This window comes from Chanodichthys erythropterus, chromosome 10 (assembly GCF_024489055.1).
Source record: "Chanodichthys erythropterus isolate Z2021 chromosome 10, ASM2448905v1, whole genome shotgun sequence".
In the NCBI taxonomy this organism is placed as follows: Eukaryota; Metazoa; Chordata; class Actinopteri; order Cypriniformes; family Xenocyprididae; genus Chanodichthys; species Chanodichthys erythropterus.
Genome location: NC_090230.1, coordinates 8,305,749 through 8,317,920, shown reverse-complemented (window position 1 = coordinate 8,317,920; position 12,172 = coordinate 8,305,749).

The following is a 12,172-nucleotide window of genomic DNA, read 5'->3' as shown; positions in this document are numbered from 1 at the left end:
AAAGGTGTTCTATCGGGTTGAGGTCAGGACTCTGTTCAGGCCAGTCAAATTCCTCCATACCAAACTCACTCATCCATGTCTTTATGGACCTTGCTTTGTGCACTGGTGTGCATTCATGTTGGAACAGGAAGGGACCATCCCCAAACTGTTCCCACAAAGTTGGGAGCATGAAATTGTCCAAAATGTCTTGGTATGCTGAAGCATTAAGAGTTCCTTTCACTGGAACTAAGGGGCCAAGCCCAATCCCTGAAAAACAACCTCACACCATAATCCCCCCTCCACAAAACTTTACACTTGACACAATGCAGTCAGGCAAGTACCGTTCTCCTGGCAACCACCAAACCCAGACTCGTCCATCAGATTGCCAGACAGGGAAACGTGATTCATCACTCCAGAGAACATGTCTCCACTGCTCTAGAGTCCAGTGACGGTGTGCTTTACACCACTGCATCCGACACTTTGCATTGCACTTGGTGATGTAAGGCTTGGATGCAGCTGCTCGGCCATGGAAACCCATTCCATGAAGCTCTCTATGCACTGTTCTTGAGCTAATCTGAAGGCCACATGAAGTTTGGAGGTCTGTAGCTATTGACTCCGCAGAAAGTTAATGACTTCTGTGCGCCTCAGCATGTACTGACTCCTCTCTGTGATTTTACGTGGCCTACCACTTTGTGGCTGAGTTGCTGTTGTTCCCAATTGCTTCCACTTTGTTATGATACCACTAACAGTTGAACGTGGAATATTTGGTAGTGAGGAAATTTCACAAATAGACTTATTGCACAGGTGGCAACCTATCACAGTACCACGCTTGAATTCACTGAGCTCCTGAGAAGCGACCCATTCTTTCACAAATGTCTGTAGAAGCAGTCTGCATGCCTAGATGCCTGATTTTATACACCTGTGACCATGGAAGTGATTGGAACACCTGAATTCAATGATTTGGAGGGGTGTCCCAATATTTTTGGCAATATAGTGTATCTAAACATTATCTAGTGCTTCCTTGTTAGTTTATAGGCTACACAGGTTTTGCTCTAAAGCCATATTTTGCTATGTCTGAGATCCATAAATTATACTGTTATTCAGGCAAGGCTCCAGCTTTGAGGTGTAAGGTGGGCCAAGTAACATTCCTGGTGGGCAAGATTTTTAACATTATTTTATTTTTCCACATAACAGATTTTGAAAGGGACCCTAATCACACAGGGCTCAACACTAAGAAGTTTTATAATAAAAGGTGCAGGTCTTAAAAGGGACTCTAATCACACAGGGCTCAACACTAAGAAGTTTACTTAAGTATTTAAGTATTTTTTATAACAAAAAATAACAAGCAATAGCTCTAATAAAAACAATAGAACAAAGATGCAAATAAAATAAAAAGATTTCAGGTAGTATTCAGGTAGGAAATACTATAGTATATAAATTAAATATATATTAATCATATTAAATCTAAAGAAGTTTATTGACTGACCGCTCTCCTGTCCCCACATTGAGAGAAATAATGTGCAGATGCGTTGTGTGCACTGTGTTTTATTGTAGATCTAGACTAAATGTGAACATGCATTTACTCACCTCTTTTACTCATATTAAATGACAAAAATAAACTATGTATTTAATCTCACTTTATTAACCAATGTCTGCTGATGACCTTCAATAATCTAATTGAACCATTCTAATAAGCAAAAATGACTTTAGATTTAGAAATAAGAGTGTTAATTTTTCTGTATCCTATTCTTCTGTAATCCGGAATGGCAGCACAGCTGAAAGGTGTGTTTGAGCTGCGCCCTCTGTACAGGCATAAATACGCATTTTCTTCAGCCTGAGGCGAAGTCTTTTCACTTTTGGTGTGAAATGGCCTTAACATTTGCTAAAAATAGAACTTTTTTGTTGTTATTATAAACAAACAAGCAATCCCAGCCTAGGTGAAAAAAAGTAACGCAAAAGTAATATAACACATTACTTTTCATAAAAAGTAACTAACGTAATTAGTTACTTTTTTAGGGAGTAACGCAATATTGTAATGCATTACTTTTAAAAGTAACTTTCCCCAACACTGCTTAAGACAATTGATACTCAGGTAATAGACATAGACACTTGTTCAATGATTCGGCGCTGGAGTCGATCACCATTACAATATTAAAACGTTTCAAAACAGTTATGATGTAACAAAGCCTTGCTTACTGAAATCACATGACTTTGGCAGTTTAAATAACACTCTCCAAACTACTGCTTCCATTGAATCAAAAGATTTGTAAAGGTTTTGAAGCTTCATGAAGCAGTGTTTCGAAAAAGCCCATCACTAGTGTATTCGTCCATTAATGTATTCATCCGTTTAAGGCCCTGTTTCCACCCGGTATTAAGATGCGTTTTGGTCGATCGGATCACAAGTAGACGAGGGAGACACATACCCATTTACACCTGGTATTTTAATCCATCTCTTTTGTCCACTTTCAACCACTTGATTTCTTCAAGTGGAGGGTCTATGGGCAGGTAAATGCATGGGCTTTTTCAGATCTTTTGATTGGAATGGACAAAATAAGCTTGCGTTATTTACATATGAACACACAGCTGACAAAGTTTAAATCCCATCTGGCTTGAGCGCTTCCCATACCCATTGGGTCAGTAGTTTGATAGTAGGTGGTCTTTTGCACTGTTCAAACACATTCGACCACATGAGCATTTCTACTACAAAAGCAATCTGGTCAAATTTCGAGTGGAAAGTGGAAGTGGTCGAAACTGGACAAGGTCAAAATGTTTAACAACCGTTTACACCTGTATTTAGTGTCGCCCACTTGTGATCTAATCAACTTAAGTGCTTTTTAATACCAGATGGAAATAGGGCCTAAGACACAAAAGAGAACTTAGTTCAGTAATGGTGCGCTGAAGAGCAGCTCTCTGTGTACGACTGCAGTCACGTTCTAATACTGCTTTCTAAATAACAAGCGGATTTTTAATAGCAAGCGGCCGAAAAGTATGATCTCCCTCAAAATCTGGAGCTAAATTGAACATCGTACTAATTTTGCAATCGGTCGTTATTCGCTGTGGGGCCAGGATGGGCCATGCTCCTGACTGTGGAGCTGGGCCTGCTGTTATTAATGGTTTGTTTCCTGCTGTGCAATGAAACAACTTTAATCTGTGAGATTGGCAGTTGAATCCGGTGAGTCACGCTAGCAGGTGGGTGTAAACCTCCGTTTATTTCCTCTGTTCTTGTGCTGTTGGACCGTGTCAACGGATTGAAGGCATCTGGATTATTTCTGCCACACAGCGGAAAAAGCGAACTTTTATGAGGTCAGGAGCAATTTGTCAGTGGAGATTTCTTGACATTTGTTCAAAAACAACTCAAATATATTTGACCTGAAATTGAGTTTATTTACTTTTCATTTCAACAGGGTGAATGAGACTTAAGACTGCTGATTTGATTCGTTTTCCCCTCCATTCCAGAGACAAGAGAACACTGTGACAAACACCAATCCATGTGTTTTCCAAAAAGTGGCAAAAATATTACTTTTGGCAAAACCAAGTGCCAGATATTCAAGCAGCAACATTCCCTTTAAGCAGATTATGCTATTGTGTTTTGGAATGTTGCCTTGTATGGCGGATATTGTTTGAAGTTGCCGCACACTGCCATACACAGCCAAACACCCACGTGTTTAATCATGTTGTTTGGATTCAGAATGGCGTAAATGGCACAATATTGCACAGTGCTCACATTAATACTCAAATGAACAAGTTAAGAATCATTCTTATGTGGTGAAACTATTTTATACTGACGTATAGTGAGGGTAGTTCACATTTTCAAAATTTGTTTTAGAAAGAGTTGTCAATGCAACAAGAAAATTTACAAGAATAAACTTTCAGTTTTTCTACTTCAAAATTTCATGTTTAATTCAATGTGTTTCTATGATTTAATATTAATTATTGTGAAATTTACTAGCAATTTCTTAGTGAAAATTGTTTTTATACATTTTTTTTTTTTCAGTGATGATGCCGTTAACTGTTTTCCCATGTTTTCATTGGTCTAAATAGATGTTGACATGCAACAGTACATTTAAAGAGTATTACACAACAAAATTGTAAGATGAAGGAACAGTTCCTGATGAAATAATATGTAGTTAGTTAATCATCTAGGCAGGTGTTCATGCAAGTACCAGTAAAGTCTCAGTTGTTTGTTTCCTATCCATCTTTTTATATGTGATTCTTCAGTTAGGTGCACTTAGGTGCAACTGTTTTAGCACATGACCTAGAATATGAATCTGATGATCATGCAGGCCTTGATTAGCCTACAAGTGGATTTCACATTCGTCAATACAAACTGGTTTGGTAATAACATTGAATAAAGCTACTCTCAGACTGTGATGTAAAAATTGAATTTATTTTAAATGTATTGAATTTTTAAAATGACATTTTCCATGTTTTCACAGCACAGATTTTATACATTTGTTATAGAGGGAGCCCACAACATTATAAAATATTAAATGTTTCAAAGTAACATAAAAATGACTAAAGAAGCACAATAAAATATCTTATAATCTATATTTTAAAACATGAATCGTTTAAAAAAAAAAAAAAATTATTCTTTAAAATAATCCTATAGGGAACAGAAAAGTGTTTTCTTTTTGAAGAATGGCCCATCTATAGAGCCCCCTGCTGTCAACAAACAATAATGCATCTTCACAATTCTCTTACTGTATAAACACATTCAGTTTGTCTGTGAAAACTTTTTATAAATGAAATCCGATCCCTGACACTGAATAGAGGTGGACATAAGTCATATTTCCCAAACCCTGTCTCTTTCAGATCAAAGGTCTCGGAAGCAGAGGGAAAAAATATCCAAGTTTGTCAAACTGAAATAATCATAATTCAACAAATAAAAAAAACCTAAGTGAGGGGAATGTTAAGAAAACAGTAACATTTTAGATTACTGATCCTTCATTAATGAATAACTACACAGAAACAAATGAGTAACGCATTATTAACACTCTAGTAACTACTAATAACTAACAAGAAACTCTGATTAATGAATTAGTAAGTAATAGTGCTCAGTTGAAGGTAGTTCACTATTAGCTAATCGGTAACTACTATTTTTCATACCTCCCAGAGAACTACTAAGAACTACTACTATATACAGGTTCATAATTAACATGGATGATGCATAATGTATAATTAATTCTAAAGTAAAGGTCATGGTAACCCTAGTATTGACTGAAGTATATGATAACTCTAGTAACTAAGTCATTGTAAACTTGGTTTTTGTACATTTTTGTACAATTTTGTACAGTAATTCCTTCTGATGTATTTGGTAACTCTTAAGTATTTACTAGTGGGTTACCATGATCTTCACTTTAAAATACTGATCCAAATTAGTAGTAGTTCGTTTAGAAATATGTAGTAGCTCTTGAGTTATTACTATCCAATACTTTACAAAAACCTCAAGTTTACCACGACTCCAGTAGTTACTAGAGAGTTATCATGTTTCTCACTCTAGAATACTGATCTAAATAATTAGTAATAATTAAATAATACTAAATAATTTGGTAATACTTCAGTCACTACTAGTGGGTTACCATGACCTTTACTTTAGGATTAATTATACATTATGTATTATTCACATTCATTATGAACCTGTATATATAGTAGTTCTTAGTAGTTCTCTGGGAGGTGTGAAAAAAATAGTAGTTACTGATTAGCTAATATTGAACTACCTTCAGCTGAGCACTATTACTTACCAATTCATTAATCAGAGTTTCTTGTTAGTTAATAGTAGTTACTAGAGTGTTAACAATACATTACTCATTTGTTCCTGTGTAGTTATTCATTAATGAAGGATCAGTATTCTAAAGTGTTACCAAGAAAACTTGTCTAAAACAGTGTGAATTATATTTTATGAATATCTTTTGTAGTAGTTTGCAGTAGACATTGTTCATAATAATTCTCACTATTTTACAATTTATTTTACAATCGGGTAACCCAAAAAAAAAAAAAAAATTCTGTATTTTTCTGTATAGAGCCTCATTTCTGTTGAACCATTGTCGGTGTGAAAGCACAATGTGAGCCTGCTGTTGTAGTTACGCTGCAGGCCTTACTTTGGATACAGTGCAGCTGTGGAAATATTTGAGATCATTTCCTAGTTCTAATTCTCGCAATTCTTGCTTTCTCAGCACAAACACGGCACCTGAAGAAAGTCCATAAAACAGGCTCAGATAAAAACATTGTGACACACTCAAGTGGGGTTTCTGAAATATTGAGGCATATGTCTGAGACAGCAGCGGAATTTTCCAAGTCTGTAAGGTATTTGAATCTTTTCAAACAGCCAATGAGAGTCACTTGTTCAAAACTTGGAGACGTAAACAGACAGCTCTGAATGAATGCGCTTAGCAGAAGATCCGCTGCTAGCAACAGCACATTATTACTCTAAACAATTTTTATCCCTGCAAAGGTTAGGCTAATGAAAAAAACTGGCAAATCTTTTTCCTTCAAATCATATTCAAGCACATATTCACCAAAAGATCAATTTTGGCTAGTTAGAATGATCCAGTTAGCCTCTGCTGGTTGATACTTGCTCCCGTGAAAGCCAAATTCTAACTGCCATGAGGCAACGAGAGCGCTTAGAAAATACTGCTATATTAGCATTAGCATCTTCATTGAAGTAAACTAGCATATAGCATGTGGAGATCAGATTCATATTTGAAGAGACATATTTAGTTTTTGTTTTCCAATTGCTAACAAGCATTGGTCAATACTGAAGCCACATTTTCAAAACTATTCACACATTCAGCAAAACACACGTCTATGCAGACCAAACAGAGAATTATTTTTCATTGCTTTCACACAAAAATCCATGAACACTTTTATCATTCATACTTCTCCATCTGCAAAACACTATACATCTGCCGCACATTTTTTTGAATGGTAACACATTGCTTTCAAAACTGAAAAAAAGGCACATTCAAATCAGAATGATGGCAAACTCTGTGCATTTCTGCAGGAATTATATTGAAATATAAAATCTTAGCAGAATATTAACAATAAAATTAAATAATAATTAATACAAATACAACTAATTGTAATTTCAGCTTCAAGGGTTAGTTCACCCAAAAATGAAAATTCTGTCATTAAATACTCACCCTCATGTCATTCCACACCCATAAGACCTTTGATCATCTTCAGAACACAAATTAAGATATTTTTTGATGAAATCCAAGAGGTATATATGACTTCCATAGACAGCAATTTAACCACCACTTTCAAGGTCCAGAAAGTTACTAAAGACATCATAAAAACATTGATGTGACTGCAGTGGTTCAACCTTCATTTTATGAAGCGGCAAGAATACTTTTTGTGCGCAAAAACAAAACAAAAATAATGAATTATTCAACAATATCTTCTCTTTTGTGTCATTCTTATACATTGTTTATGTCCAGCGCTTCCAGGTTCTACGTCAGAACGCCGACTCATTATTGGCCGGCTCTTGCGTCAACATCACATACATGCGTTGTGCTGCTCATGTGTACAACTTTGGACAATACTGACTATGGTGTATGTTTTCAGTCAGTGCAAGCAAGAAAATTTCCTTTCACACGATGCGATGTTCATCGGCACTGTCAACAATAACTTAAAGAGGTTGCCAACGTTTACTAGACTGTGGACTAACTTTGACTCTCTGAAGAGCAAGTTTTTCTTGCTTGTGCCCTGAACAGGCCATTCATGTGGATTTGGGTCTTGCTCAGGATGCGCGCTGTCTGGAGAGGCCTGACACAAGCACAAAGAATAGCCTACTTCAGTTGTCAACGTTCCACAATAAGCAGTGTGAGTAGTGTGTTCACACTGAAAATTCTAAATTAAAGTATTTAAACTGTACTTTAAATACCCAGATGATGCACTTAAAGGGATAGTTCACCCAAAAATGAAAATTTGATGTTTATCTGCTTACCCCCAGGGCATCCAAGATGTAGGTGACTTTGTTTCTTCACTAGAACACAAATGATTTAACTCCAACTGTTGCAGTCTGTCAGTCGTATAATGCATGTCAATGGGAACTTCATCTATAAGAGTAAAAAAAAAAAACCATGCACAGCCATATCCAAATTAAACCCTGCGGCTCGTGACAACACATTGATGTCCTAAGACACGAAACGATCTGTTTGTGCAAGAAGCCGAACAGTATTTATATAATTCTTTTCCTCTAAAACACCACTATTTCCAACTGCCCTGCGCATCTGCTTAGTGAGGTCAGAAAACGCGTTCTGATGACGGAAGTGGTGTTTCGCTCTTTCCTTCAATGAGTGAAAGACATCACTTCTGTTGTCAGAGGGTGTTCAGACCTCACACACCGGATGCACAGGGTAGTTGGACATAGTGGTGTTTTAGAAGGAAAAAAAAAGATATAAATACTGTTTGGTTTCTCGCACAGACTGTTCGTCGTCATGAGCTGCAGAGTTTAATTTGGATTTGTCTCTGCATGTTTTTTTTTTACTCTTATAGCTGGAATTCCCATTAACATGCATTATACGACTGACAGACGGCAACAGTTGGAGTTAAAAATCATCATTTGAGTTCTACCGAAGAAATAAAGTCACCTACATCTTGTTACAGATCCCTTGTTCTCCTAGACTCCATTTCCCAAGATCCTCCTGTTCTCCACACCTGCACTCACTTCCCTCGTCATCTCCCCATCATCACGGATCACCTGCACCTGGACTCTATTGTTAGCACTCCCTTTATATGACACTCACTCCCTTCACTCCTGGACCGTTCTGAATGTTGTTTGATGTGTATGTTGGCGTTCCTTACCTTTGTTACATTAAAAGCATTATATAATTGTGGAAATCCGCATCTGCCTCATCTCTTCAAACCAGTACAACTGTAACAGAAGAACGGACCAAAAACGACCGGATTTTCCACAGGGGAAAAAATAAATAAATAAATAAATAAATAATGGAGACTTTCACCGGCTCCCAGGATCCAGCTCCTCCAACGCCTCTCACCCTGACAGCCAGCGATCGCCTTATCGGGCTCCTGCAGGTAGGTCGTTCGCTGGAGAGGTATGTGGAGGAGTTCGTTGAGCTCGCTTATTTGTCTGACTGGCCTGAAGCAGTTTTGATCTCCCTGTTTCTGGATGGACTAGATGATGACACCATCCGTTTTAGTGAACCCGATTATCGTTTCTCCTTAAGCGAAACCATAAATTCCATTTTATGGTTAAATGATTCCAAATTTATCGTGGATTGGGTTCAGGATGGGTGTCTGTCTCTAGTCCATCCAGAGACACGGTTGGCCGGGCCAGTCAGTCAACCTCCGGCTTCCTCTGCATACCTTTCCAGCGAACTCCCTGCCTGCCCCACACGGAACCCACAATCCTCAACTGGGTCCCGTAAGCGGAGGAGGAGGAAGCAAGCCGCTCCAGTGTCTCCAGAGCCCGCTCCAGTATCTCCAGAGCCCGCTCCAGTATCTCCAGAGCCCGCTCCAGTATCTCCGGAGCCCGCTCCGGTATCTCCGGAGCCCGCTCCGGTATCTCCAGAGCCCGCTCCGGTATCTCCAGAGCCCGCTCCAGTATCTCCAGAGCTCGCTCCCGTCCCTACGGGGATTCTAATTGTGTTTGAGGGCATGGATTGGCCCTCTGCTCCAGTCTCCGCAGAGCCAAGTGTTCCAGTCTCCGCCGAGCCAAGTTCTCCAGTCTCCGCCGAGCCAAGTTCTCCAGTCTCCGCCGCCGAGCCAAGTTCTCCAGTCTCCGCCGCCGAGCAAAGTTCTCCAGTCTCCGCCGCCGAGCAAAGTTCTCCAGTCTCCGCCGCCGAGCAAAGTTCTCCAGTCTCCGCCGCCGAGCAAAGTTCTCCAGTCTCCGCCGCCTACGAGCCCTCAGCTCCAGCCGCCGCCTACGAGCCCTCAGCTCCAGCCGCCGCCGCCGAGCCCTCAGCTCCAGCCGCCGAGCCAGCCGCTCCAGCCGCCGAGCCAGCCGCTCCAGCCGCCGCCGCCGAGCCAGCCGCTCCAGCCGCCGCCGCCGCCGAACCAACTGCTCCTATGAACTGTGTTTTTGAACCCTCCAGCCCAAAGACTGTTTCCCCTCCCTGCCTCCCTCTCCCGCCTCCGTCCATATGTCTCAGCACTGTACCTCCACCTCAAGCCCCTTCGCCCAGATCTCCACCTCGGACCTCTGGGCGATTACCTACACCCTGGCTCCAACCTCCCTCGTCTCCACCATGGCCCATCAGTCCACTAGTCTCACCAGTCTCCATCCTGCCCCCGTTCACACCTTGTTCCTTCGTCGGTCTGCCCTCACTTCTGGACTGCACTCCTCCGTCTCTGCTCCGTCCCTCAGTTCCAGTTGGCCTCCTCACTCCCCCCGGTGTTCACTTTGTTGTATGTCGTCTGTCTTCTACTGCGGCCTTCTGGAGCCCCGGCTGCGCTTCGGTCGGCGGAGCCGTGGATTCCGCCATCTCCCGCCGGTCCTTCAGCGCCGCCTGGGCTCGACGGCTTCAAGGTTTCGGCTCCTGACCCTCCATGGCTGCCTTCGGCCCCTGACCCTCCATGGCTGCCTTCGGCCCCTGACCCTCCATGGCTGCCTTCGGCCCCTGACCCTCCATGGCTGCCTTCGGCCCCTGACCCGCCATGGCGTTTGAGCCCGCCCTGGAGACCTCCACTCCAGTCTGCTCTTCCCCCTGCTCCGGCTTGAGGTCTCCAGGGTGCCCACCCCCCTCTTGGCGCCACTTCTGTGACGGTATTTGGCCTTTAACGGTTGGGTTCGGGCGCCAGGGGTAAAAACCACCACAATTATTAAATTAAGTTCATCATTAAAGACACTACACATAGGAATGACATTATCAATTCTATTATATAGATCAAATAGAACAAGGAACCACAAGGAAGTTGATTTAAAAGTTTTCTATTCAAATTCAATTCCAGCCATATTACATTACAATTCAGTACAGCATGTTCAACTAAAAAAAAAATATATAAAGCAAAAAAACCGAATAAATAAATCACAACTATTAATTCCAAGCCCAGAAACATTTACCTTTTAGTTACCTCACAACAATAAATGAGTGTCAGATAAATCAACAAATAATTAAATAATTCAGATAAGTAATGCAATGCAATAAATCTTCTGCAGGAACAAAATGAATCAAGATACAAATAAGCAACCGCATAAGAGAAAAACAGGCATAAGAAAAAATAAAAAAAATCATCTGGATCCAAAGTTCAACAAAAAAGAAAAAAAAAACAACAACATTAATTTGCTTACCCCGTCACTCATTGAACTACTGGGCCTGAAACACAATTCATTACATCACACACAATATTTACAAAATAATTCGGCAACTCGAGCGCCAAAATAAACACCAAAAGAAAAAAAAACTCCCTATGCAAAAAAAACCTTCCTCAAAATATACTAATGTTACATATAATGCCCTGAATTAGCGTCTAAACCACAACATAACCGGAATGGGAAAAGCTCTCTCTCAAAACGCTCCATTTACACGCAAATCGGCAAATTGCTCTCATCACAACTTCCCAATGCTTTACGAAATTCAATGAGGGAAACATATTCCTCAAAATATGAATCGTGAGCATTAAAAGCAGAAAAAAGACCGCCGCATTAAATGTAGCATTAACACATAAATGCAATGCGGGCTATAACAACAATACTCACAAGCCATCCGATAGCGTGACCATGACCGGGAATAACCCGCGCCTGACAACAAAGACTAAAGAGCGCGAGAGAGAGAGAGCGAGAGACGCAATCACACTTCCTTAAATAACTTCCTACCTGGTTCCCCGTATATACGCTCAACAGCGCCACCCTCAGTATGGAATAAGAAAAGCACAAATCATTGACGACTGTCACATTTTTTAACAAATTCTGCAACATCTCTCCACATATTTGGCCAAAAAGCAACTTCCATTAACCTTTTTTGTGTCTTATAACGGCCAAAATGCCCACTTAACGGGTTGGAATGATATGCTTCCAACATGGTCTGGCGAAGGATCTGTGGGACATACACTTGAAAATGGGTTCCCTTGGAAGGATGAATCACCTTCCGATAAACCTTGTCCTCTAAAATAACAAATCCAGAACCGGAATCATCAGGACTCTGTATATTATCAACTATACTCTGATATACTCTTCGGACCGCTACATCTTGCTGCTGTGCTGTCCAGATATCCTCGTCAGAGAGAGGAAACT